Source organism: Cupressus sempervirens, chromosome 3 (assembly GCF_028749045.1).
Source record: "Cupressus sempervirens isolate cs-2001-9-10 chromosome 3, ASM2874904v1, whole genome shotgun sequence".
NCBI lineage: Eukaryota > Viridiplantae > Streptophyta > Pinopsida > Cupressales > Cupressaceae > Cupressus > Cupressus sempervirens.
Window position 1 is genome coordinate 355,596,309 of NC_143120.1, and position 26,228 is coordinate 355,622,536.

A 26,228-nucleotide genomic window follows, 5' to 3' on the forward strand; every position below is an offset into this window, starting at 1 on the left:
GTCCTCAGGGGTCCTAAGACCCTTAAAGACATATGTTGTCATTTAATGGGTCAAAGGGGGTCATAGGTTCACCATATGTATAATTCTAATATGTCCTTAGGGGTCCTAGGACCCCTAGAGACATATGTCATCAATTAATGGGTCAAAGGAGGTCATAGGTCACCTTATGACCCCCTTTAACATATATTAACCATTCTAATATGTTCATAGGGGTCCTATGACCCCTAGGGACATATGTTGTCGTTTAATAAGTCAAAGGGGGTCATAGGTCACCCTATGACCTCCTTTGACCCATATTAACCATTCTAATATGTCCCTAAGGGTCATAGGAGCCCTAGGGACATATGTCATCATTTAATCAGCTAAAGGGAGTTATAGGTCACCCTATGACACCTTTTGACCCATATGAACAATTCTTATATGTTCCTAGGGTTTCTATATAGACCCTTAAGAACATATGTCATCATTTAATGGGTCAAAGGGGGTCATAGGGTGAACTTATGACCCCCTTTGACCATATGAACAATTCTAATATGTCTCTAGGGGTCTTAGGATACGTAGGGACATATGTCGTCATTTAATTGATTAAAAGGAGTCATAGGTCACCCTATCACCCCTTTTTGATCCATATGAACAATTATACTATGTCTCTAGGGGTTCTAGGACCCCTAGGGACATATGTAGTCATTTAAAGTCTCAAAGGGGGTCATAGGTCACCCTATGACCCCCTTGTGACTTATGACCCCCTTTAACGCATATGAATAATTTTAATATGTCCCTAGGGGTCCTAGGACCCCTAGGGACCTATGACCTTGTTTGACCATATGAACAATTCTAATATGTCCCTAGGGGTTCTAGGACCCCTAGGGACATATGTCATCATTTAATGGGTTGAAGGTGGTCATAGGTCACCCTATGACACCCTTTCACCCATATGAACAATTTTAATATGTCTCTAAGGGTCCTAGGACCCCTAAGGACATATGTCATCATTTAATGGGTCAAAGGGGGTCATAGGGTGAACCTATAATCCCCTTTGACCTTATGAACAATTCTAATATGTTTCAAGGGGAGTACCCCTAGGGACATATGTCATCATTTAATTGGTTAATGGAGGTCATAGGTCACCCTATGATCTCTTTTGACCCATATTAACCATTCTAATATGTCCCTAGGGGTCCTAGGACCCTTTGGAACATATGTTGTCATTTAATTTGACCTATGACCCTGTTTGACCCATATGAACAATTCTAATATGTCCCTAGGGGTCTTTGGACCCCTAGGGACATATGTCGTCATTTAATGGATCGAAGGGGGTTAGAGGGTGAACCTATAACTCCTTTTGACCATGTGAACATTTCTAATATGTCCCTAGGGGTCCTAGGTCCCCTAGGGACATAAGTTGTGATTTAATGGGTCAAAAGGGGTCATAGGGTGACCTATGACACCTTTGACCCATATGAAAAATTCTAATATGTCCCTAGGGGTCTTGGACCTCTAGAGACATATGTCATCATTTAATTGATCAAAGGGGGTCATAGGTCACCCTATAACCCCTTTGACCCATATGAACAATTCTAATATGTTCCTAGGGGTCCTTGTACCCCTAGTGATATATGTCGTCATTTAATGGGTCATAGGGGGTCATAGGTCACCCTATGACTCCCTTTGGCCCATATTAACCATTCTAATATGTCCCTAGGGGTCCTAGGACCCCTAGGGACATATCTCGTCATTTAATTAGTTAAAGGGGGTAATAGGTCACCTTATGACCCCCTTTGACCCATATGAACAATTCTAACATGTCTCTAGGGGTCCTAGGACCTTTAGGGACATATGTGATCATTTAATGGTTCAAAAGGGGTTATAAGGTGAACCTTTGACCCCCTTTGAGCATATGAACAATTCTAATACGTCTGTAGGGGTCCTAGGACTCGTAGGGACATATGTCATCATTTAATGGTTCAAAGAGGGTCATAGGCCACTCTATGACCCCCTTTGACCCATATGAACAAATCTAATATGTCGCTAGGTGTCCTAGAACCTCTAAGGACATATGTCATCATTTAATGGGTCAAAGTGGGTCGTAGGTGACCATATGAACAATTCTAGTATGTCCTTAGGGGTCCTAGGACCCCTAGGGACACACTAGTACATTAGGCCCGCATTTTTTACCAAAGGTCTATTTGGGTTGTTAAATTTTTTATTTTTTGTAAAAATGGGCCCGATATGGTAGATATTTCGACCAAATTTTTACTATGGTAATATTTTATAAATTTTGACCTTCAGAACACAAGAAAAGAGGTCATGGTAGGGTTAATTTTTTTCTGGGGCACACTGTGACTGCAATGGGCAGGAGTTTTGTGCAGGGTCAACAAGAGAGGAGAAATGAGGTAAGAATCTGGTCATTTTAATATCATTCCAAGTTTTTTATCTATCGAAAAGTTGTAGAGGTGGATTCCAAAGCTATTCAATGCTTTTACATTTTCTCTTTCTCTTCTACTCATTGCAATTTAAAAAACAGAGCCACTGTTAATTCTTTCAGGTCACAAAGTTATTTTATAGATATGTTTAGGTTCAGGGTTAGCATATATTTAAGTGCAAGGATAAAGCTATGGAAAATTTATATTTCTAATGTAACGCACTATTCATTTTTTAAATTTCTTTTGCATGTAGGGAATCTTGAGATGTCTTGGTGTTGGAAAAATCTTGATCAGATACAAAGAATGTAATATGCCATAGCTGCTCCCATTTTCTTTTTCACTCAAATTAGCAGCATTACCTCTGACAGAATTTGATCCAAACCCATTCACACAGGTTTGTGGCCATTTTACTGTAGATTGCTTTGTAAGACATTAAACAAGAACTCAATCTTTGGGAGGATTGATATATTGGAGGACATCTATATCTGCATTCCTTTACTCTTCATTCCAGTAGTTTATTTTCATCTTTTTGTATGGCTTACATCCACAACATGACCTTGTTGAGTTAGGAGTCATTTTCACTACTTTATTTAAAGAGGAAAGGAAGCTTAGCTTGCAAGTTTTTAAAAGAACTTCATTGCAAGGTTTGGAGCCCCAACAATGTAAATACTATGAGGAAACTATACGAGATGCATTGTTATAAGTTATACAAGCTTTCATAGTGCAATCTAGAAGTACCATTTTAAGGAATTGCTTCTCCAAAATAGAAAATTTAATGTAGTGATTCTAGTAGGTGACATGCAGATGGGTATGCTTGTGTGGGAGAAAAAAGAAGAAGAAAATAAGAAATTTGCTTTATCATCTCTGGCTAAAGATGCAACTCATACTCTTGAAGCTATGTTATATTCTCTCGTAGATAGTCCTGCTATAAATAATTATTCATTTTTTCCCTCATGCTTGTGCTTTGAATGATTAGGAGTAGCGTGTATCTTGTTGGTGTTACAAACTGCTGAAACTATCAAGCAACAAAATGCTTAATATCATAGTGAATTGACTCACACAATCTAGGGATTAGCCAATTCCCAATATCAACTATATGAATGAATCACTATAACCCAACTCCAACAAAACCAAACGATGGTTTCCTACTCTTCTGGCTCTGCTAAACCAAGGCGGGTATACCTAGGGATAATTCTAATGCAACTGTGTATGAAATTATCTTAGTTTCATTCTGATTCTCATCTGTTACCTTCACATACATACACAGGTCACTTCAATTCTTCAATGCTCTCAAACTTATACACATCCCTTATCAGCAAATCTGGTCAAAATTCTCCTAAAATTTACAAATATTCCTAGAAATAATGCTACCTAAGACTCAAGAATTAGATATAAATGAGTTGGGACCAGCATTTATAATTCTTGAACAGGATTGAAATAATTTTGATTTTATAAGATGACTCGATATGCATCAGCAGAATTCATCTTCTGATTTATAGGACTAGTGCCTTATCCATTGGGCAAGAAATTGACTATTGGCAGGAGATCTAATTCAAATAACTTGTATATGAATTAATCAACTGCAATCACCCATCTCCATTCTTATGCAATATCCCTTTTATGAACTCATAAACCCTATTGATTTACTAAAGCATTTATATAATTGCTTGAATTAAAAGCAACAATAAAACCAACATACAAGCCATCTAGACTACATTCAACCAAATAAACCTTATTTAAATGACTTCAAAGTAAAAAAACCTATAAACTGGAGACAGAAATTGATGAATTAGGCAGGCTTCAAAATTTAAGTTTCTAGGTATTTATTTGACACCATTTCCCCATAGCCTACTTCCACTCTCCCAACTGCACCTAAAACTAACAACTGCACCCTTTAGGACCCCAACTACACCATGGATGTAATATTCATTGTCTAAGCACAATTGGGGGAATCTTGAGTCATTTTGGTCTTTTGGGGTGTATTCTACTCTATCAGAGCTCATTTGGTTCACAAAAAGCACCCATTTTGATCAAAATTCACATCTAGGGTTTCAATTTCATGTTAGGACCTAGAGTAGATGATTTTTTGTTACTGATGGTCTATTTACAATATGTGGCAATCATTGGGAGAACACATTCATTGAAAAACTACTAATCCTTGTTTGCAAGATGTTGTTGAAGACTTGTGTGCTTGTTCAAACTCTATGCATGGTTTTTGTAGATTAGATAACACTTTATTTGGTTCACCAAAATTAACTTTCTATACTACTTGGTGTTTATGCATTGTTTAGAACCCTAGGAGTTTCATGGACATATCATCTCCCCTTGTTATTCATAGATCTTGGGTGCAATATAAATTTGTACAATTTCTATAGAGAGGCCTATCTTGGACCCAAGACTCATCACTTGGTGAGCCCCAGGGAGTGACCTTGAAGTGGTGATGGGCCAAAACTAGGTTTCAACATTCCAACCACTGTAATAGACTTGATACAATTAATGTCATGTCAATGACCAATATTTTTGTGTGATAGCTCTCCCCCACTATCTGTGTGGTGTATCAAACCCTAGTTCTTAGGGCTTGGAGATCTTCTGAGGAAGTTTATCATTCACTTTCCAAATGAAATGACCAAACTAAATACCTTGTTTTAGAGACCAAAATCCTTTCTACCCACTAGCTCAAGGGGTCACTAATGCCCGTGATGACATCCCATATTCTCACATCCTTAGTAGAGACAATAGTCCCTAGGGAAGTAATGCCTCTTGGGAACCAAATCTTGGTAGCCCTAAGAAGTGAGTTCACTATAAGGGAGAGCCTATGGTGCCAAGATTCTAAGTTGTCCACTCTAGATAAGCATGGATGAACTTTGGTTCAAGTGGGAATTCAATGGAATATACAGTCTTAAATCCTAGGTTGTGATGTAAAACTATTCTTTTCTTATTGTGCCTTGTGTGTGTGTGTGTAAAAAATTAATCAAGATAAAGAAAAACTTGCAAATTTACACCTTGGATACTATTCAAACACTTGTCAAAAAATTTCAACATTGTCAAGACATTATAAACTTTGGTCCAAAACACTTGAAACCTTGAAAATATGGAGACTGTTAACCTTAGGAGTGCTTGGGATGACTTAGATTACACCTTTGCATAGCATCCACTTAAATTTATCATTCTTTGAGCTTCATGCTTGCATCCTGTTAGTAAACATATTTGTCCTTTGGATAGAAAAATAAAAGAGAACTCAACATGCCCAACTAGGAAAGACAAAATACATTAATAGTTGGATCAGTTATCATTGATTGACAACTATCCTCTAAATTAAGAGGTATTTCTCCATCATTTATACATTTGAAATGAATTTAATGATAGGATATACCTTTAATCCAAAGGTACTAAGGTTTTCTAACATTTATCCATAGACATAGGATTGCTAGATTTATAAACTGAATAGGAAGAGAAAGCCAAATAAGTAGCCACAGGACTATCTAACCAATGTTTTGTATTATAGGAGAGAGAGAGAGAGAGAGAGAGAGAGAGAGAGAGAGAGAGAGAGAGCGCTAAAATTGTTATGTTCTTAAGGAAATTTTTGTATAGTTACTTTTATTTGTTTTTGTTATGTATGATATCATTTTGGGACTTAAAAAAAATTTTCGAAATGTTTCCATCAATGCCAAAGGAGGAGATTATTGGAAATATGGTCAGCTATATGTCTTGATAGTTTTCATTTATGGAAACATACATTCAACATTTCATTTATGCATTGAAAGATAGAAATTGTTTAAGTGTTAAATAGTTTGTAGTAATTCAAAGAATAGATCTTAAGAGTATGGATGATGTGTTGAGAGTTATCTTATGTGTAGTTGAGTAAACCTTCATGAAACTATCATGATGATGTGTTCCATTGCATAGATGTGTATGAACAATACGACACAAGTTATAGTAAGATTAAAAGTGTGGGTATTTAATAGTGCAAAACATAGCATAGCAGTAAACGAAGTTGTATGACTTGAGGAATTATTTTGGTTACAAAATAATTACTAAGTTATGTTGAGCTGACTATGTGGATATTATTCCATAAGTTATTTTATATTATTTCAAGCATGTGAAGACATGAAGGTTGCCAGCGCAAAGTTTTGTTAATGTGAAAGGTATAAGAAAAGATCTTATCTTGCGCAGAGAAGGAGGAACTTGTGTGATTAGATGTGATATACGAACTATTATGAGAAATATCTACAAGTTTTATGTGATGTAAAATCTGATGTAAGATCGGAGAAATTTTGAGTTATAGTAGCCAAGAAAGTGTTGTATGTATACCTATTTTTTGAAGGAATTGAATTGTATAATTGCATGTTAGGGTAGTGAGATATTCTTGCGTGTAATAGTTATACCAACTCCTAACAAGGTTGTAGCAACTCCTAATAGGGTTGAGGCTTCTAATAAGGCCTTGTCCTCTATCAAGGGCTTGAAATAATATATGTAATTCATAGACTCCTAATAGGGTCAATACCCTTAGTAGGATCCTATTATTTAGTGAATCATCTAGTGGGTACCGTCCCCACTAGGGTTTTCCCTTGGCTAGGGTTTCCCTAGTTAACAAATAATGGTGTTATGAGTTCTCTATATGAATGTTTATACTTACTATTCAACAATTATGGTTTACTTCCATATGCAAGTTAGAAAGTAATTAACAATATCTTCTTGTGCGCAAAAGTTTGTAGAATATTGATTCACCACCCCCCCTCTCAGTATTATCTATTTCTAGCATAATAAAGATCTTTCCAAAAACATAGATAAGAATATATACTTTGAATATATATGCATATATTCCATTTTCATTAACATATAGAATATATTAAACACAAGATATGTATGTTAATATATATACTCCCACACATGACATTAGCAAAAATTTAAATAGAAATAAGGAATGGGAATGATCATTAGCAATAAATTATGCATTTATACCTACCTACCTTTGATGTGTCTAACTTATTTCCTTCTCATGTATGGCCACACCACCTGGTTAAACACCTAGTGTACTTTTCTACTAACATATATACACTTAGGTCACTTTTAGAATGGTCTACCTTTTTTTAATTTATATGCCTGAATGCTTATATTCTAGGTGATAAGGACCAGTCAAACATGCAAACTTGAATGATGTACATGATGTGAATATAACACCAAACCCTTAAATGGGTCCAATCTAAGTGCCTTAATGTGCCTTGATTTTCACCATCAATATCAATTATTATAGTTAGAAGGCCTCCCCTTGTCTTTACTAAAAAGATTAATGATGACACGTCACTTATTTTATAACTAGCTAGAGAGTAAAGTGATTCATCCTTATGTGTCTCTCATAATATAGGAGGAAATAATACATCATCTAAATGAGTGATAGGAGTGCATGAAATAAATATTTTCTGCATCGTATTCAATTAGAGAGCATGATAATCTTTATGTAGAGCCATCATATTGGTTTATATAGAATAGAGAAAATTTGTAGAGTTTTTAAAGTGATTCGTATTGCTTTCCACTCTACATATTGTTAATCTACATCTGCTACCAGTGTGTGTGATTAGCAAAGAGCCATTACACACACACACACACACACACACACACACACACACACACACACACACACATATTAATCCCTTATTCATTTCACACCCCATCATGATCATTAGGTGAGAGTCTTTCACTGCAATCCATTTGGTGTCAATCTTCCACTGGGATTCATTTGGTATGAGTATTCATTTGTTTCTAACCCACATTATGATGCATAATGTCAAGTTGCAACATACCAATGCTGCCACAATACTTTTTGTAAATGTTGGAGATAGACCTTTGTGGACCTCAATTGTAGAGATCCAATATCATTCATTAAAAAATATATTAAAGGAACCCTCTTCTTAGAGGAACAAGAAAGTGGTTCATTGTCCATCCATTTACTAGAGCTGTGTATTGAAAAAAATGGGTTTGTTCTTCATATAGAATATTGCACTGAACATCCTTTATGGTAGTTTGTAGTGAACCACTCCTAAGAATCCTTGAGTTCACACACTTGTGAGTTGGATGGGAAGTCTAGAAAGGATGCTTTAGAATATTCAAGGTATTCTTTTATTTTCTTGCATTTATAGTTAGGCTTTGATACCATGTTGAGTAACATGGATCATTTTCTATAAATGTAATAACATTGCCAATGTTATTAATGATTTCAAAATGTAGATTTGGATCTCATATAAATATGAGAGGAGGAGACATGTCTCTATAGTTAATCATCATTATATTAATAATATAAATAACTATATGTATAACTCATCTTTAAGCATATATGTAATATGTTATTATATTATTATATAATAATATATAATGTATATTATATAAATAAAAATATTACATTACATATAAAATATATAGGATATTTATCTTAAAGATGTTTTACCATCAAATCAATCTGACAGAAGCTACAACCTTAACAAAATGAATCATCACCTCATCACCAACTTCAAAAACATGATGTCTCTTAGACTTATCAACATTCATTGTATACTTTTGATTACTTTTTTCCAAGTTCAACTTCACTTCTTCATGAAAAGACTTCATAAAATCAGAAAATTCTTCTTCTTTTCTCTTCTCTTCACTAGCAACATCCCTCAAATCTGATATACCTCTAGGTTACATTCTAATAACAATCTCAAAACATGTTTTTTCTGTACTCCTATTCACAAAATTATTATATGCAAACTCATCTTTTGCCAATACAATATCCAAATCGCTTGGCTTATCTCCGAATAAACATCTCAAAAAATTTCCCAAGCTTCTATTTACAACCTTTGTCTTTCCATCTATCTATAGATGGAATGTAGAACTAAATCTCAACTCAGTACCCATCTTCTTCCACAAAGTCCTCCAAAAGTAACCAAAAACTTACAGTCTCTATTAGAAATAACACTTTTTGGGAATCCATGCAATCTAACAATATCTGTGAAGAAAATCTTACAAATATGCACAACATCTCATGTCTTCTTACATGGTATGAAATTTTCCATATTAGAAAGTCTATCCAAAACAACAAATATGGAATCATACCCTCTTGCTATCTTAGATAATCTAAGAACAAAATTCATACTAATGTCACTCCAAGCTTTCTCAAGAAGAAAAATAGGTATATAAAAACTAGTATTCTAACTTACTCTTTTTACAATTTGACAAATTCCACAAATCCTTACAAAATTCTAAACATTATTATACATATTTTGTTGATATAACTTATCCTTAAGCAAAAGAAAACTCAATGTCTTATGAATTCCAAAATGTCCATCCAAACCACCACAATGTTTTTTGTTAATCAAATTAACTCTCATAGGACTTCTTGGTATACACAACTAATTATCTTTGAACAATATACTTTCTTGAATGAAATACTCATCATACTTACTTATTTGATCTGATAGATTTGGTGCTCCACACTCTCTCCACACCTTAGAAAAATAGGGGTAGTATCAAAAAATTCCTTCATTTCATCAAAACCAATAACTTCAACCTTCATCTCGATCATCAAAGAACATCTTATGCTCAATGCATTAGCAACTCGATTAGTAACTCCACTCCTATGCTTGATCACAAATGTAAAAATCTGCAAGTATTCAACCCACTTCAGATGTCTTTGATTCAAGTTATATTGACTTCCCAAATACTATAAAGCTTTATGATCAATATATCACATAAACTCCTTATGAATCAAATAATGTCTCCACTTCTTCAAGGCTTTAACAATAGCATACAACTCTTGATCATACACATAATACTTCCTTTTAGCACATAGATATAGTGTAAATACCCTGTTGTATTATCCTTTTCATATGACTAATACAATAACCAATAGAAAACCAATTGAATGCCCAGAATAGATTGCCATTTCAGTAAAATGGAAGCAAACTCAAAACCCCTACATATTATTGGACCGACTGTATATGTACTCTTCTTGAAAGAAAACAAAAAATTACACAAGCCTTGGACCATCACAATGCCTTGAAAACTCATTTATATAGATATGAGTTGCAACAAGCAAAGGGAAAATGTGATTGAGAGGTGTCCAAGGAACAAAACATTACACAAAAGACAATAAGGTCACAATAGAATGCCAGGTGTATCAAATATTCTTTTAGGTAGGCTTGTTCCTATTACTGTTGTAGTTATCAACTTTTGATTTGTCTCTCATTGTTTCAGATCCTCAGAATACGTGGTTGCCAAGCTAGCCAATGAGGGGTGATCCTGTGATGCCTTCAGATCAGTTTGCTCTTGTGGGTTTTCACTACTTTCACCTTGAGCAAGCACTATTTCCTTTTCACTTTCTTCTTCCTTCAATTCTGGTGTTGATGTGTTAATGACCTGTACCTCATCTTCCTGTTCCCTATCATTATCTAAACTGCCTTCCTCCAACTACTGGTCCAAAGGAATATTTTTCATCCATGTGTTAAACTGTATGTCATCCGGCCAACTGAATCGAAGGATATCATCTTATTTCTTTAATATATAATCAGCCTCCTTTTCAAAACCAACAAATTCTTGCCTCAAAGAATCAAAAAATAATTGGACTTTAATCAATTCCTTTGTCGTGGTGGCTCACCAGGCATGCCCCTTTTCATTAACAACTTTATTTATCCTTATGCAGAAAAGGTCATCCAGTTCTTTACTCCATTCGTCCTTATTTTTCAATTGGTTCTTTCTATCTAAAGCATAGGAAATAGATCAAATTTTTTATTCTTATATTTATTCAAATAAGAAACAATTTCCAGTTGCAAAGCAACTCTCCTATTATCAAAATCTGTCAAGTCATTAGCAGTGTCATATAATTTTTCAATATGGTCATTTGAAGACCTTATAACTGAATAACATAAAAGGGTGATTTCTTTTTCCCTTTTTCCCCACTTGTTAACGATAGGCTTGAGGATTTCATCATGGGTTTTTAGTTGCTCCCATATGCTTATTACTCTTACCAACTGATCAAAAAACAAGGGCCATTCAATCTTATCTACCAAATACATTAGGGCCTTTCTAAGCTTATCCTCATATTGCATATTTAACTCTACATCTAAAGCCCATAGCTTATTTTTTTCTTCTTCAAAATCCTTAGCTGTATAATATTCTAGCCTTTGAAGTGTGTCTGGTAGTTCTACAAGGGGGGTGGATTTAAAAGGTTCCACTAGAGGATGGGGGTATGTTATTCTTGGCCTTGTGAACTTCCCCATTACCTTATTTTCAAGTTCAATTCTCATTTTTACCTCCCTATTATAGGCCTCAAGAAGTGTTTCATATTTACCCGATAACTCAAACATGGCCTGTTCCTCCTTCTTTGCAGTATCCAAAAGAAACTTGGAAGATTCCACATTCCAAGATGTTGCCTGCACATGTGAGGTATTAGAAACTCTTCTCACAATTAAGTTTCCCATCAAGCAAGATTCATTTGACTACTATGATGTGGCTCTGGATCGTCTTCTTAGTGACCAACTGACCAATGTAGCTTGATCTTCAATGAATGCAGTGCCTTGAAAGTTCTCTTTATTCTGGTCTTAAAAGTCAATTTATTTGAAACAAAACTAAAAACTAAAGCATCAGCAATATCCCAATTTGGCAACAATAAAATGTTAGATGCCTTGACCATTTTCCTCCCTTCCTCAGGGCTTATATTTTGCAATTCTTTTATCATTTCTTCTTTAGTTTGGTTCTAAATGGAAGTTTCATCCATTTATGGATGCTCTATTTTCATCTTTTTACATTTCTCCTCAAAAATGTTCATGTTTTCCCTCCATGCAAACTATTGAAAAGCCCTAGATTTAACAAAACTGTCATCAGTCAAAAATTTATGACTTTCCTACTCTAACATAGGGTCCAATTCCCTACCACTATAATCTACTACAATTAGATCCAAACTTGGGAGGGAAGGTTCTGGAGGGTTACCCTCATCTAATTCTACTTGAGTAATAAAAATACCTCACTATGATCCCATATATTCGATCGGTTCACCAGTGAGATGTTCTTCTCCAATCCTTAGAGGGGACTGAGTGGGCGAATATTCCTCAACTTGAGACCTTTCTTCTATTATTACCTTTTGCCTCTTAGGACTAGGCTCATCAGGTCTCTCCTCTTGGGCTATACTAGTGGATCCTTTTATTTTTTTTCCCTTATCTATAGGAACCCTTTTATTCTGAATTATAGTATACCCAGGCCTCTTTTGTACAATTATTTTAGCAGCTCCCACATTTGGGGTGAAAGCCAATCTCCTTATGACCTCTCTAGCCTTATCAAGATAGGAATCAATAAAAAATTGTTTCTTTTCATTCATGACTTCCATTATTTTAGGGAAGGTATTCATGAGTTTACTTATTTTGTCAGCCTCTATAATAGCATTATCTAAAGGATCATATTTATTATCAAAATAATGAATGAATTCTAAGACCCAAGAATAAACTCTCCACTTTTCCTTTTTAGTTTCCTGGTCCTGCAATGAGAATTCATTCCTTATAATGTCCTCTAGATAATAAGAATCATGCTTGACTAGTCCCAACTTGATTCTATGCCTCAACATCTGATTAAAAAATCCCTCAAAATCACAAAAATGGGGATGAGAGATAGCCATCATATACTACTCCAAAATTTTATGCAAAAAGAGCCATCCCCCTTTTGTAATCACAAACTTGTGGGCCACTGTGCAGGTAGGGAAAATTGACCCTAATTGCCTTTTCAACAAAAACATTTCTTCAACTCCCCCTAACTACCACAAAACTTCAGCCACTCCTACCTTCAAAAGTACTTGGTAAAGCAAAACATGAGGACTCTCTTTAAAACCATATATTCTAAAAACAATAGAAATAGAGTAAGGGATGATATCTCCCGAATTATGTGAAATTTTCAAGTCATGGGGGTTATCCATAGGCCTAATGAGACTCATTAGTGCTTTAGTGATTCTGGGATTGTCACTCAATATAAGGCACCTTATCTTAGAAGCAAAATATCTATCAAATCTGACAAAACTAGCATTACTTGTATCCCAGGTCATATCTGCACTCCACAACTGGACTAGCAGTATTTCTCCATTCTCCTCTCTATTTAGTTCTATCTCATTACCAAAATATGTCACTCCTTTGAACAAAAACATATGCATTAATAGAGAGTAGTGACCAAAAGTTTTTTCAACCTTGCCCTTCACAATCCCAACTAAACCAAAGTGAATTTCTTTAGCCAAAAAGGAAGAAAAATAGAAAATAACATCTACACTGAAGGAAGCAATCTGAACCATCATGTACATGAAACCAATGGGCATAAGTTCTTTCTCATCTTCACCAAAAACTGGCATAAGGTCCTGTATATCTCTACAGCCCAGGAAGTAAAAAGACTCTTCTTAAAAGGCTCTCTAGAGGCTACAGTAATTACTGGCAAAGTTCCTATTATACCAATATGTGCCCTCAGTGCACCTCCCCTAATTACATCCTTCTTTGCTTTATATTCATTATCTAATTCTAGTAGATTGATTTGCACATGGTAATCTGATAATGGTTCCAGGTGAAAAACCTCTCTAATTTCTTTAGGAGCAATTGAGACTAGAGGCACACCATCCTTTCTTCTTACAACCCTAATGGCTTGGTCATAATTCTTAGCAATGGCTTCAAGCAAATCATAATCCATGAAAACACTTGGGACTACTAACTTTCCCAAATCAAAATTCCAGACATTAGCATGCGGGGCAAACAACTTCCTTTCTAAAAATCACTTTTTAAATACGATAAGACCAGTTTGAGTAGTTATTGCATCCCTTACCTAATTCTCCTTGTCATACAGGCCATCCACAATTTTAAGCCTAGGGTTTAAGGAAATCAATTTTTTAACTTGTGCAGGCTCTAGAGTAGACTCTGGGAGTAATTCTGATAAATCATCATGGACATTCCTATCCATATAGTTAATTTGCCCAAAAAATGGCTTCTTAGGAGGCATTTTGATAGTATTGAGAGAACTGGGATGCCACAAAGGTTATAGTATTAGTACTTACTTGACTTGCTGAACTTGTTCTTCTCTGAAGCTCTATAATTGATCTCGAACAACTGAGGAATAGTTTTCACGTTCTTACCAAGCTTAACACGATGAAATCAATAGGCTCTTGAGCTTAGAAAATTTGCAATCTTTGTTCGCGTGGGACTAGAATTAATGAAAATCTCTTGTATTATACTCTATTTTTTCCACACACGAAGCTTTCATTTATCATAAATGCGCATGACAAATAAATAGAGTGGCATCACATTTCCTTTTTTAAACTTGCACCGTTGATCCATGAAAAATCCTACGACCTGGAAATGACAACTAGGCTGACTTAGCTTTCTTCTTAACACATTGGCAGTCAAACTAATGAAATACCTCCATCTATACCTTTCCTTCAAGGCTGGTGCTTCAAACTGGGCCCACGGATGACCACAGACATGTGTCATCAACTCGCTAACTTGTTATACATAACTCTCGAGCACCTTTCCATAGTGAGCTAGCGAACCACTGATCTTACTTTAATCATGTGGCAAATAATTGAAACAACCTTTAAGAACATAATGGTGGGTCCCTTACTCATTAACTCGCTATACTTATTTATTGTACATCTCTTCATAGTGAGTTAACGAGTGTCGTCGATCTAGATTTGATCTTGCAGTTAGCAATTTACTGCAACAGTGGTGGGCCACCACTCACCAACTCGCTATACATAGCTTCCAAGCACTTCTTCATAGCGAGCTAATGATGGCCTTTGATCCTGGCTCGATGTCATGATCAAAAATCTTTGTACTTTATACATGGGAAGTGGGTCCATGATACCACTGTCGCTAAGCTGGCTCAACACGCTAGCACATATATATATTTTTAAATCTCTTGATGACATCACATGTCTTGGGGCTTGCCCTATTTATGACTTTTAGGTGGGTTGCTATGTCACTATCGGCGAAAATAACAACAATCCAGCTAGCGAGATGGCGAGCTCCGACAAATCAAAGTTTTTTGGCTCAAAGATATTTCAATAGGATGCCACCATGTAATTTGATCTACACAGCTCAGCCTTATCACATCACTCATTTAGGGCCCACCTTTGAGGATTTTTTAGTTACATTACCATTTTTCGAGCAATCGCTACTGGCATAAAAACCAAAAATCTGGCTAGTGATATGGTGAGTTCTAGTAAGCACTTTAAAAATAATGCCTAGAAAAAGAAACTACAAAAGACAATAACCTATAGAGGGAAAAAAGTGAAACGTGCACCATATCTTCCTCAAGATCCTCAAAATTACTTCTAATCTCAGAAAGATGTTGTCTTTGGAAAATTTGAGCATTCGCTATATCACCACCGGTAAGTCACAAGTGTTTTCAGCTAGCTACTTGGTGAATTGCTGAATAAAATTAAACTCCAGTGGCACCACTTGCAAATATTTCCATGTGCCTTTCTTCTTGAAACTGACTGGTCTGGGACATAGTACATGGTCAATAGATCTTCTCGCCAATACATTTCGTGGCACCGGACTCCACTTTTCAATATCACTCATAATTCTCTGATTGTCGTTACCTTGCTATGCGTAACATACGAGCATCTTACCATGGTGAACATGCGACAACCGTAGTTTCAAATCAGATTAAATGACAAGATTAAAACCCCTTTTTCAAAAGACTTAACAATGGCGATCAAGTAGGCGAGAAAGGAATATTCACACCTTGTTGTTTTTTTTTTTTTTTTTTTAAATTTCACACCATGAAAAACTTAAAAGGACAAACCTAAGGCTTTTCACAGATTTTTCAAAGGTATCAAAATATACTATGCCAAAACCTGAAGCCCTATGACTTATCAAAAACTTCTTATCTGATTTTTTTAATGATCCTAAGAAAATTTGATTCGCAAAAAATTAGACCAACATATCTAATGTACTCATTAAAAGATACTTTGTCCTCAATTGAGGGATCATTTTTGTACAATTTAATGTGAATAGTACACAAATTGTATTGCACATTTATCTGCTAGATGTTGGGTATGTTGATTTGACATAATAAATTTATTAGAGGATATAGAAACTTACTGACTATAAACAACAGGTATGTTCTTAAAAAAAAAACCTATACTCATTGTAAACAATAGGTATGGACTTAATGCATATTTCATGAGTTGTGGTTCATAAAAACCCATACTTATTAGCTTGAATTGTTTGTTTAATACCCAATGCATTGAGGTGATGCTTACAATTTGAATTCATAACAACTATTTCTCATCAACTTAAATTATTTTTTTAGTACCCATTGCATTGACATGACACTTACAAGGTTGAAGTATTGCAACTTCCTAGAAGGTCTGCCTACTCAATTCCATGATGATCCAACTTTCCTTGATCCTTGGGAGAATGATGTAGGAGCATGAAGGTCAAGGTTGAAGGCATGAGAAGACATTAAGGTCTCAAGATAACCAACATGATCATGTTAGAACAGTTAATGTAATAAGACCTTGTGAAAGTCCTTTTTGATATGTTTGTAATCATTTTAGTTACATTTGAAAACATTAATTAACAAAAACCATATGTGCAGATATAAACATTAATCACAACATGTCCAATTTATTTGTAGGTATGTTTTCCTATGAAGAAAGACCATGCCTAACAATATGAACCCAGAACAAAATAATGAGACAATGGCTGCATTATGGGCTCAGTTTCGAAGAAAACCTAATAAATGTTATTGTCTTTGGAAAAAGTGTAAGGGCTTAAAGAATTGAAGAATTCTAATCACAACAGCCTAGAGTCATTGTAGGCAATATGGTCATGTTGAAGGGGGCCACGATTTTCGTCCATTTCTAAACGTGGATTTCCTACTGGAGGAACATGGAGGTGTGAATATCCAAGCTGAGAATAACACTTTCATAGAAGAAGATTATAATATGCTAGAGGACATGATTAAAGAAGATGGTATTGAGGCAAGTGATGAAGAGGCTCACAATGATGGTACTAGGAAATATGATAATAATGATGAAGATGGTCTTGATATACCTTTACTTGAGAAGGCACACGAGCCCTTATATGAAGGCTCCCAAACAACTCTACTGTCAACTATAGTGTTTTTGGTGAGCTTAAAGGTTATGAATAGTATATCCAATGTAGCAATGTCACATATGCTAAGGTATGTCATTTTTGTCATCTTCAATGTTAGCATACAATTACTATTCATTATATTAACAATGCATATTTGTTGTTGTAGGTTGATTAGTGAGTTTTTGTTACCACCATCAAACATTTTTCCTCGTTTGTACCAAGAATTATCTAACATTATGAATCAAATTGGAATGAAGTATCAGACAATACATGCATGTCCCAATGATCACATTCTATATCATAAACAACATGAATTTGCAACAGAATGCCTTGATTGTCATGTTAGTAGATATTGGTCAGATCAAATAACAAAAAAAGTGCCTCACAAGGTTCTTTGGTACAATCCCATTATTCCACGTCTTGAATAGTTATTCAGGTGCACTAGCATGGCACAATTTATGGATTACCATGCATGCAATAGAAGTTAGGATGACATTATGCAAATGCCTGCAGATGGTTCTACATTTAAAGAGATAGAAGAAACATGGTCACACTTTAAAGAAGAACCTCGTAATCTGAAACTTTCATTGGTGGCAGACGGTGTCAATCCATATGGAGATATGAGATCTGTTTACTCAGTATGGCCTATTTTTGTTATTAACAATAACATTCCTCCTTGGATGTCCATAAAGAGGGAGCACATAATGTTGTCAATGATTGTGCTAGGTATTTTTCAATTTTATAGTTATCTAAATTAATTTATAAATAGTGCATGAACATATTTATAATAATTACATAATGTTTATGTTCATTCAATTGCTAGGTAAATACCAAGTTAAAGATATGAACGTATATATTGAGCCCCTAATTGACAAGTTGTTGAAGTTATGGAATGACATCACTATGTATGACATCTCTAGACTGATAGGACATCGACAATTTCAATTCCATGCGATGCTTGTATGGACAATACATGATGCCCCTGGGCTAACTCATTTTTGCAGTATGTTATATTGTTAAGATTACATATTTTTTGGTATGTTATAGTGTTTACACATTACTATTGAATGCTTATGTTTTGCGTGATCATTGTACATGATCCAATTATACATGATCTTTTAGGTCTTCAAACAAAAGGAAAATTTGCATGTCCAGTTTGTGGTCCAAAGATGAAATGTCGTCATTCGAGAAGTTTAGGAAAGTAGGTGTTTGATGAGTTTAGAAACTTTCTCCACCATAATCATAAGTATCGAATTGCCAAAAAACATCTTTTAAATAGGAAAGACGAGACATCATCAAGGCCATGAAAAATGACACCTCATTTATGGAAGTTGGAATATGATTGACTAAATCGTCGAGGTAATGTCCAATTGATCATCTAAAGTTTAGAATTTGTATTTCGATATTGTCTTATATTTACTAATTCTATAACTGATGCTCGTGAAGGTCATCAAGGCATCAATGACCAACTTCTTAGAGGAATGAAAAGTTATCCTACTCAATTTAGTAGGTTACCATACTACAAGGATCTCCCAATCACGCATTTTTTTGATGCTATGCATATTGGAAAGAATGTAACAAAGACACTATGGAAAATGTTGGATGGAAGGCATGATAGAGAATAAATTGCTAAAATTTGTACTGACATTCATGAATCTAATCATGCACTAAAAGTTTTCATTGAATCAAATAGGAATGGAGACTGCATAAATACAAGTGCCCTTCCTTGGTTATTAACGGAGCAACAAAGTGATGCATTAAAAGAAGTAATAAAAAAAAACAAAATTTCCAATAGGATTTGCTACAAATATAAGCACTCTTCCATCAAAGAAAGCTGATTTTGGGCCAGGGTTGAAGACACATGATTGATATACCTTCCTCAAGGTCAGTCATGTTTTCTATTTACATTATATTTGTAAGATTGAATGTAGTACCAGTTGCATTATTTAATAATATATTGAAATGATCATTTTTTAATGATTGCAGTTCTTCCTACCTCTATCCCTTCCACAATAGTTTGACAACAGTATTAAACAAGTTATATATGATCTTGAAAAATACATGACGTTAGAAGAGTGGTTTTTCTTAGATTTGTAAAACTTTTTATTTGAAATCTATTGTATAATTTTATTTGAAATCTCCTCTATGTGTTTTTGTGTGTTGAATCTCTTTTAGGTGGTTATCATCTAAAGAAATTGATAAAAAAGATATAAAATATTGGAAGAGAAAAATTCCACAGCTTATGTGTGAAATGCAAAAATGTTTACCTCCAACATTTTTCAGTGCTCAAGAACACTACCTCATGCAACAAGTTGAGGAGATTGAATTGTGTGGACATGTACAAGCTAGATCGATGTTGATGGTTGAGAGGCACTTGAAATTTATGAAGGGCTTGGTTCGACAAAGAGCATGTCTTGAGGTCTCTATGATATACCAAACCATGGTGTATATCTATGAATATCTTCAAAAGTTTACAGCAGGTATCCATGTAGATCGCATTTGGGATCCCAACTGTACTGACAAATTCAAAGGGGATTACTTGATAAGGAAAGGTAGATTGAGGAGGCTGACAGGTAATTATAAGTTTTTTTTTGTAATTTAACAATTCTTATCCATCATCAATATATATAAGTTGTTTTGAACTAGTGTAATTATCTTCTTTATAGTTGGTCGTGAGTGGGATGCACTACACTTGTACATTGCAAACAATCTTGATTGGATGACAGTGTGGATTGAACAGTCTCAAGAAAATGGTCACTCATTAACATGGGATGGTGTTGCATTGTTAGTTAAAGAAGCTTATCGTAATGGAGATCCCAATGTTACGCCAATGGTACTTGATCTAATATATGGCTTAAGAGATACAAAGGTATGCATAAGATTACTAATCATGAGACATAAGTTTAATATCAACTCGTAGATCAATGAGAAGATTCTTGACATGTTTGAATAATTTCAAGTCAAACACCACAAAGCTATGTACTACCATGGCTATAAATTCTGCACAAAAAAGTTAGATGAAACAAAGAAAACGTGTGATTCCAGGATAAGTGTTGTCTTTGCGGTCACCAATATTTCATCTAGAACTGACACACATCCTCAACAATCTAAAAATTGATACTATGGCATTTTGGATGATATACTTGAGTGAAACTTTGATTCATTTAAAATAGTTATATTTGTCATCAAATGGTTTAGGGTATGATTGAATCGAAATGATCCTGATAGGATTGTTATTGAACATGATAGTGGATTTACTATGATTAATACAAGGTCATTTGAGCCAATCAGAGATGAGCCCCATGTTCTTCCAAGTCAATGCGAGCAAGTGTTTTACTTTCGTGTTCCAGACAAACCAGGTTGGTCATTTTTTGTTAGACATGACCCAAGGGGAAGGCCAGTAAAGTATAATGTGATCAAAGAAGAAGATATTGAAGAAGCACAAGAGGAAGTAAATGATTATCAGGAATGATAGTTACCCAATGATGAAGAAGAAGAAGATGGTGATGATTTTGGTCATGCTAACGATAATGGCAATAATGATGATGATGATGCTAATGACGATCGTGATCATGGTGATGAAGATGGTGATGATCATGGCAATGATGGTCATGATGATGATAGTGATCAAGAGGATGATGATGGTGATGAAGATGGTGGTGGTGATGCTGAAAATCAAAGTGATAAGTTTGATGATGATGATGATGATGATGATGACATGGATGAAGATCATGATCATCAATAAAATCTTTAGATACAATTAATTTCAACTATGATAGGGTCTTGTATGACCAAATATTTCTTTCCAAACCATATGTGCACATATAAACATTAAGAAGAACATGTAAAATATTTTTTTAGATATAAACATTAGTTACGCTAAATTTTTAACTTAAGACAAATGATTTACATATACAATCTACTTTATTATTAATATTTTTTTTGGTAAGTCTATTACTTTAATTTCGCTACTAATTTCTAAGACTTACTAATTTTTTTCACAGGGCGATATCTTAGACACCTTCAATAGAGGTAAACATTAATTATTGTAAATTTTAATGTTAATATAGAAAAAAATGTCCTATTATTATGTTCTTTTCTTTATGGCTTTGGTGTTATTTTGATGAAAGTATATGAATATTTGATGTCACAAATGATAGGAAAAAGATACAATGATCGCTGATCAAATGCAATCTGAAATATGGGCATCATATCTACATGACATTGGCCTTAGTACTGGCCCTGTATTCATCACCCAAAAAATTACGCAAAGATACACTAATGAGCTTGTTAGAATTATCATCAAGGGTGACAGAAATGAGGATAAAGAGGCACTGAGAATAGAATATTATACTATCTTATGGATCATGATCTCTAATTTTATGTGTTCTTGTATAGACATATGTGCCAGTTGCGAGGTCACATGGTGAACATGGTCAGGATTGTTGTGCAGTACCTTCATGTAAGTAACACTTTGTTTATTTTGATCAACATTATAACACTTACCTTTTTTTGTGGATTTTTCTCACTAGTATCTCATTTGATATTTATCCATTGCAAATGTCTTTGCTAACAATATTATGTTCTTTAGCTCATGATGAAGTGTGGACTCCTCCTTCAGTTGGTAGTCCACTATTGTCTATTGTATTGTCGGCAACAAGGACCATAAAAACATTATCGTCTATGCCAAGTAGAACTGGTAAAACCTTGTTTTGCTATATTTTGTAATGTGTTATATTTTGTACTGTCTTTCTACAAGTTGATGAACAATGTAGTACCATATTAGTGCTTAAATGATGTCTACAGAAGCTTGCATACACAAAAACACATGCATACACACACCACACATACATACATACATACATATATAGCCACACATAGAGAGACATGGACATAGGCAGGGAGGTAGACCAACAGAGAGCAGTACTAAAATTGTCATTTAATTGTATGATGTTTTAGTTGATAGAGAAACTAAGAGTAGTACTACTGAAGCTGATCCATTTCCTGGAGCAGTTTGTGTGATTAGTACTGGTTTGTATGGAGGGACATCATTGCTGAATAGGAAAACTATGTTTCCATTAAGAGAACGAAAGCTTCCAGGTGCTTTAAAATTGATATTATTTAAAGTGTAAATTTAGTTTACTTTTACATTACTCATATTGGACTGGTAAATCCTTTATGTTTTTGTAGGTAATAATGCTTTCTTTGAACATCTTTTTCATATAACATTGAGACTATTTGGACCCACCATACGTAAAATCTACATAGTTTCATATCATTGCTACATAATTTTTCTTTTCTTCTATTTATTGTAATATATTAAAGTTATTAATCTAACAATCTATTTTTTTTTTTAAAGGTGGAATTTACAAGCTGTGAAATTTAAAAATCAGTTGATTGCATCCATTGAGGAGAAATTTGAGAAAAATATTTTTGACACTGGCCTACTTCTGAAAAGAGTAGCAAAGCATATAAAGACTATGAGGGATCAATATAGAAGGGCTCTTAAGGATAACCCAAAGTATGACCATCCTCCTATGATTCCACCGATGGAGTGGAATGAAATAATAGAAGATGCAAAGGAGAAAAGGCCATGTGAAGATAGAGATAATGAAGCAGCACAGGGCAAAAAGAGGTATATCATTATAGTATTAAGTACATTGTAATCATGCACTAATTATTGATATTTGTACATATATAATCTAAGATGTTTGAAATTGTTCATAGATTTCAGGACACATCTGTGGCTACAAAAAAAAGAATAGAAAAGGTTGGCCAACACAAACTTGGCTCTAGTGGCTATATGAATCTGCAGTCTTGACTTGTAAGTAGAGCAATGAATTTTGTATTTTTTTTTAATATAATGTTGCAAAATTTTTTTTTTTATGAAACCATACATGGAAAATTGACTTTATCAAGCAAACAACATAGGGCATGAATTTCAATGTGGAGGTCACAGATGAAGATAGAAAAATTGCCTTGAAGGAAGGCTATAAAGTTGTGGTTGCACGCCTACGTGAAGAATCTGTAAGCCTTGCCCAAGAATCCAGTGCACCAAATGATATCTCACAGGTCAATTGGTTAGATGAAAATTAAATGAAATTAAATAGTTGAGAAGATTCTTTTTCGGTATTAGTGTTAAACGTAAATTGACTACATAACAATGTGCATAACATTTTACTGCAGCCTTCATATCCTACCATAGAACCTGCTCCTGACGAAGGCCATGATGTGCATTATAGTGGTGGAGATATTAATTTGCTATTGGAAATTAATTATGCAATTATGAATACAATTTAACATCTTCAGTTGGAATTTGACATGTATCCTTTTTTTGAATATTTTAGAGCATGTTGAACATCATGCTGAAGCAGTGGACCATGTTCCAAGTGTTCAACATGTTGGCGTGGTGGTAGATCAAAATGTTAATGTAGATGATGTGGCATTTTCAGGTAAGAAAAATGCATTTTATGTTGTACTCGTACTTAATTATAAACTTTTAATAGTTAGAAAAAGAAAAAGAGTATGTCAATTTATCGCATTCACTTGTTCTTGCAACAGAGCCCCTTTTAGTGCAACAACTTCCTACTCCTCCAAAAAGAAGGAGCCATAGTAATTTGACATTACATGTGCTAGAAGAGGAGGAGAATGAAGTGAATATGGATGCTCCTATGAGTTCTTTTCTTAAGAGAGCTCAAAAAAACAAAAAAAAGAAATGATGTTTTAAAAATCTTCTTTGATAAACCTTGTTGGATAATGAAAGAACTTTGTTTTAAGTAATTTTGTATGAATGATGCATATTAATAGCAATTTTTAGTTTATGTTAATGAATATTTTTATGTGTTAATGAAGTTTTGATTAGTATTGTGTATTAGTGAATTTTATATCATATTAATGAATGTTATGTGATTGTATTGATTGAATGTTATAGTTCATAAATGGATGAATGAATGAATGAAGTATGTAATTAAATGATAATGGGTACTTTAGATTGGTGTTAGGGGGAGGGGGGTGAGGCCAGATGAGCTTCCACCTTCAAGTTGTTGGCCTTGTTAAGTAGAGAATATTATAGTACTCTTGAAACCAAGTGAAGCTCATATTTGTTAAGTCTTCAAACACACATCCCAATCCTCTTTAATGAGACTGAAGTTTTTTCGCTTGTGATAGTCTCATTGCAGTCATCTTTTGGTTCCTTGAACATATAGTTCTTTCTTAGTTTAAATCCCAATTATTAGATATTTGTCCACATTGGAGTTAGTTTGGCATAGAAACCTACATATTTTATTATATATATTTAGTCAACTGAAAGCAATGTAGAAAGCATTCACATAGTTGATGTCTAACAAAAGAAGACAAGATGCATATACTATTTAGCGTGGAAATCCTTATAGGTGAATTGTGTGTGTTGTACACACACACACATATATGTATGTATGTATATAACTTCAAACAAATGTGTAGACTCAATTAGCAAGAGACACCAACCTCAAAACCTACAATGTAGAACGAACTGACCTTTGAAATGAAAAGTGTTTATAATGTAGGTAGATTTTCCTTAGATCTCCTTCGAGGTCTTCAACAAATCTGCCTTGTACTTATGAATAATCCACCAAGATTTGAAATAGTGTTTTTCAATAAATTCTCTAAACTTGGAATATACCTCCATAAAAAATTTGCCTTAGATCTGCTCATCATATTCAAAATAAGCCTTCACATGTCTGTTCACTTAGGTCTAATTTAGGTCTTCCACAAATTTGTCTTATAATTATGCTCTTGAATCTCTTAAAATCTTCTTTGAATCTCTCCTACCACCTGTAGTCACTGTTATTGGTGGGAGACAATGAGGTTGTGATAATTTATTTGTACTATATTAACCAAATGTAGGAGAGTGGGAAAACTTGGTGTAAGTGTGGTGTTGGATGGTAATTGTTGATGGAGGTTTAGCCTAGATTAGACACCAGTCTAATAGAAAATGGATCATTTCATGCTTCAAGATGTTTGGGGGGTGAATCCTTCATGTTTGGGGGGTGTCTCTATTACCAAAAATGAGATAGTAGAGCACTGCTAGTGTTATGATGGGCAAAATATGTCTTTCATTGTGATAGACTATTTCTAAGTCATCTGTGTTGTTTCTTGCTATCGTCAAGTAGTCTTTGTTTTCCTTGAGACCATGAAAAAAATTATCTACCATTTTTGCTAATGATAAACTTTTGACTTGAACAATGATAAAGTTTATTATTAATCATTATAGTGAAGCAACTTTTGACTTGTTCAAAAATTTTAGTCGAAGGTGTTGGAATTGATAGTGAACCCCAAGCTCCTAGAAATCACCTACAACCAAAATGTATCTTACATTTGTGTCTAAGAGAGAATATGATCCAAAAAGCATGCCTACTTTGGTGATTTGGTTATTATTGCAGCACTACAAAGTGTCTTATAGTGTTTCTCGTTTTCTTAAATAATAGGCAATTAGTTCATGACTTCATCATATCTTATAGTGGAACAACTCCAAGAATCTTGGGTAAATTGCTTGCTAGAAGACTTTCTTGTATAGGACACTCAATAATGTGGGCTAAGTGGTGGGCACCAAGAGGAACAAGAAAGGATCTCTACAAGTGCACAGTGCAGTAGAATTCAAAAATGAAATTGAAGTGCTCTCATATATTCATTATAAGAATCTAGTCAAGAAAATTGGCTTTAATCTCCATTC